Here is a 4,335-nt window from a genome sequence, read left to right on the forward strand (position 1 = left end):
AACCACCACAAAAGACCAAAGCAGATGACATCTGTTTTTTTCAATGAAAGCTTTTTTTGTTCTGAATCATACTTTAAAAAGAAAAGAAAAGAATGGGCTGGGCCTCATTTGTGCCATCCCTCCCAAAAAACAAAACAAAATTAGTGTATGCTGGGGGCAAAGGGGTGTGGAATGGATAACAAGAAAAAAAGGAGAGGAGAAATAAAAGGAATCCTTCCCACTTCTACAGCAGTGGAGGAATGAAGTATAATGAAAAAAATCATTAGTTTTGGAATGAAACAAACATATCCAGATTCAGATCCTATTACTTATTAGCTTCTAGACTTGGGACACAATTTAAATTTCCCAGAGCCTCAATTTTTGCCATTATTCCACACCGGGAGTATTCAGACACCATTACTAAAGTGGCCACTTATTTTGAGAGAACGTTTGAATTTATGTTCTCTGTGCCCATTTCATAAATAAAATATTTAACAACTGTTTAGCCATTATCTAGTTTCCCCGGTAATCTCTGTTTATCGAGTATTACAGGTGGGTCTGATACAGGTGATATCTGAAAAATAATCTGAGAAACAATGATCTATCTGCTGATAACCCCCAAGTCTTTATCTCCATTTTAGCTCTGCAAACTAAGACTCCACCCTGGCCAACACACTGAACTCACCCGTGTGCCAACATCTGCTTCTTGTCCGGGGTTTCCTTCTCAATGAATGGCACCCAGCACCGCTGCCAAATTCCTGGGTATCACCCTTCACAGCGCCTCCCTCCTCACGCACTCCACATCCAACCCATTGTCAAGTCCTGTCAATGTTCCGCCTAAACATCACTAGACCTCTCCTCTTCTCTCCTCCATTGCCACTGCCAGAGTCCAGCTCACCTTCATCTCTTGCTTAATGTGTGTCTAGACACTCTCCACCCAGCAGCTAGAATTGCTCACTATGATCACTCCTTGACCAAAAGTCTTTATGCTTTTCTGGTTGCTGACCAGTTAGGGGATCCCAACCCTTAGACTTTGGTGTTACAACATGGCGCTCTAACCAACTGAGAAACCAGCCATCTCCAAAACTCTTTATGGTCTTGGTTAGAGCCTAATCCCTCAACTTGGCTTCCAGATGTTCATGAACTGGCACCTGCCTACCTCTTTGACTAATCCCTGCCTGCTACCCTCTACCCCAGTCAAACCATACTTCCTTCAGTCCTCTATCTGACTCTGTACTCTTTCACCTGGGGCCTGTGGTTACATTTCTTGGAATGCTCTTCCAACTCTGTGTTTAGATTTCCTCTGCTCACACTTCAGATCTCAATCTAAATGCCGTTCCTCTAGGAAGTATTCCCTAACCACAACTATCTCCCATATCTTTTGCCTGGGTTAGGTCCCATGCTATGTGCTTTCAAGGCACTACAAGCTACCCCTCTCAAAGCACTTTCTCAATTTATTATTATTGCTTATTTAATATTTCATCTTTTCTGCTGAAAAATCAATAACAAAAGGTTGGGCATCTGTCTTATTATCTCTAATATTAACATGATTCCAGTTCCTCAATTAATAAACCTCAATGTTCCTGCTCCTCTGCTGAGAAGACCACTTCCAGCAAAAAGCAAAAAATACCATGTGTTTTTGATATGGAGTTCTTCCTCTGGGCTTTTAGGCATATTTAAAAATAGCACATAAATAGGACTAAGAAATTTGTCCGCAGTTTCAATTTTATTTCCAAGTCTCAGGCCCTGCCCAGTCAAACTTTGGTGCAAATTCCAATGATGAGACTTTTTCAGGTAGAAAATTAACCTGATAAAGGGAGTTCCTCACCTCCCATTTGAAGACCCTGAGACCATTCCCAACCAACATTTTCCTCACTGCCTCTGATGTTTGGAAAGCTCCTTCAACAGCAGAGAACAGGTGAAGAACAGGAGGTGGGGCAAGGGCACTCTGGGGATGTCTTAGATAATCTCTTCTGACAACTCTGTGGTAGACACCATCTGCCTCCATTTACCAAAATGGAAACTATGGTACAGGCAGGTAAAGTGACTGGCTACAGTCACCCTCCTGTAAATGGCAGAGCTGGCACATGAACCCAGATCCTCCAACTCACATTGGCCAACTCTACAATTCCAGGCTGGCACCTTTCAAGGGGTGGAAATCCCAGAAGAGAAGTCTGGCATAGAGCTAGAAGCTTTCTCCCAGCCTGAGAACCTTAGCAGAATTCTGCATAGCAGATACGTGAAGAAAACAAAAGCAGCAAGGCCAAAAAACTGACTCCATTGGAAGGCACATGGCAGTGGAGAGAAAGAGTTGGACAGCCAGGAGATTCTCTCACCTTTTTCTAATGTTACCAGCCTGGTCGTGTCTCCCAGACAGGCATCATATTGTCCAAGGCCTTGGTCTTCTATGCGTGTCTATCCACCCATCTGTCCACTTAGCTTCTTGGGGGTCAGGGACCCAACTACTGTTTTAAGAGAACTGATTTTGGGGGAGGGGGAACTCTGCCTAATTGAGAACACAACCATTTTTCTCTGGGCCTATATATAAGTTTCAAGTTCTATTTTGATAGTAGAAGTTGCCAGTAGTTGGGTAGCCTCTTCTTTGTTTCTCTGCTGGTCCTCTCACATTCCTTCTAGGGTTTTCTTCCTTGGGGAGTGGAGATGAAGCATTTTTGCAAAACCAAACAGTGGGATAGTTCTAACCAAAGACTCTTTGTCCACTAGATTGCTAGTTATGAATGAGTGGGGGAGATTGAATTTGCTTACTATTAAAATCCCTCCACGTACTGGAATTCTTGAGGCTGAAATCTAGCCCATACACAGAGCTGAGACGGAAAATCTGACGTGAGATCAATGCTCCCGATTCATCTTCTAAACTCAACCAAACTTCCTAACAACCAGGTGGACCAACTATGAATGACACCCTCCTTCCATACTGGGCTGAGTCACATGGATGCTGGAGTGGCCAGAGAAGATGAGGGAGACGTGGAAGTGGTAGATTAATAATCAGTTGACATTTATTGAGCATCGAGTATCAGACATTGTAAAAGAAACTATTCTATACATGATTTATTTTAGTCTTAAATGCCCTGTAAGGTTATATTTTTAACCCTCATTTTATAGGTACATTGAAGCACAGATATATACACTAGCTTTCCTGAAGACATGTAGCTCCTTTTGCTCCCCAACTCTTCTTGTGCTCACCTTCTCTCAGGCTTCTGTGTTCACCCTGTTAGAAAGTCTTGGGCTAGAGAGAGATCAGAGCCATGGGTTCTCAGTGAATACACCTGGAGGAACTCTAGGCTTAAAAAAGGATAGATGGCAAGGAGCGAGTCCTCAGCTGTTGGTTGACTTGGTGTTCTCTGTCACTTGGCTGGCTTGTGAAAGGCAGAGATGACAACTGATGAGGCTGGAGGAGAGGGGCTGCAGCAACGGTGTGGCTGCCCCTGCGTGGCACAGGTGGACGGACAGGGGCTGCATCTCATCCCTACTACACAAGCCAGCAAATTTGAACAGAGGGTAGAGAGAAATGACAAAAAGCTCTGTGCCACATTCTTGCCATGTCCAACCGATACCCCAACATCTCAAAGTTCAGTGTAAGACAAACATCAGAATGAATTCCACATCCAGCTGTAAAATAAGGATGACATGACTATTTCCATTTTATGGCTAAGGAGCTTTAAGTACTATGAAAGTCAGTGGGTTGCCCATTCTTTCTCTCTATAAATATTAATTAAATTCTTACTATACCCAGAACTGGATGTGGTGGCAAACAAAGCAGGCATAAAACTTATCAACTGGTGAGTGAACAGACATTAAATAAGAATAAAGCACAGGAATACATATATATATAAAATGACAAATTATGGTGGAGTGAAGAGGGGAACATACAGGGGAGTGTGAGGGAACATATCAGAAGAAACAGCAAAACCGATGTAGGTGGCCCAGAGAAGTCCTGTCTGAAGAGGTGACCCTTATGCTGTGAGCCAGGAAAGGAGCAGAGGGGCAAGCAGGCAGCAGGAGCAGCCTGTGCAAAGTCCCTGAGTCTGGAAAGCGAGTGGTCGTGTAGCAAGGCAGCGGGGTAAAAGAGGAGGTCGATGAGGAAGTCAGGGGACAGATGATGCAGGGCCTTCTAAGCCACGGCAAGAACTTTTAACTTCATTCTAAGTGCTAAGTGCAGTAGGAAGCCATTGAAAGGTTTTAAACAGGGAAGATTGTGACCTGATTAACATTTTTTAAAAATTTACCCCACCAACTGTGGAAAGTAGATTGGAAGAGGATGTGAAACTATTGCTGAAGTCCCTGTAAAAGTTGATAAATAGAGCCCAGGGAAGCTTAAATCCTAGTTACCTTGGC

The sequence above is a fragment of the Cynocephalus volans genome, chromosome 1 (genome assembly GCF_027409185.1).
Source record: "Cynocephalus volans isolate mCynVol1 chromosome 1, mCynVol1.pri, whole genome shotgun sequence".
Taxonomy (NCBI): domain Eukaryota; kingdom Metazoa; phylum Chordata; class Mammalia; order Dermoptera; family Cynocephalidae; genus Cynocephalus; species Cynocephalus volans.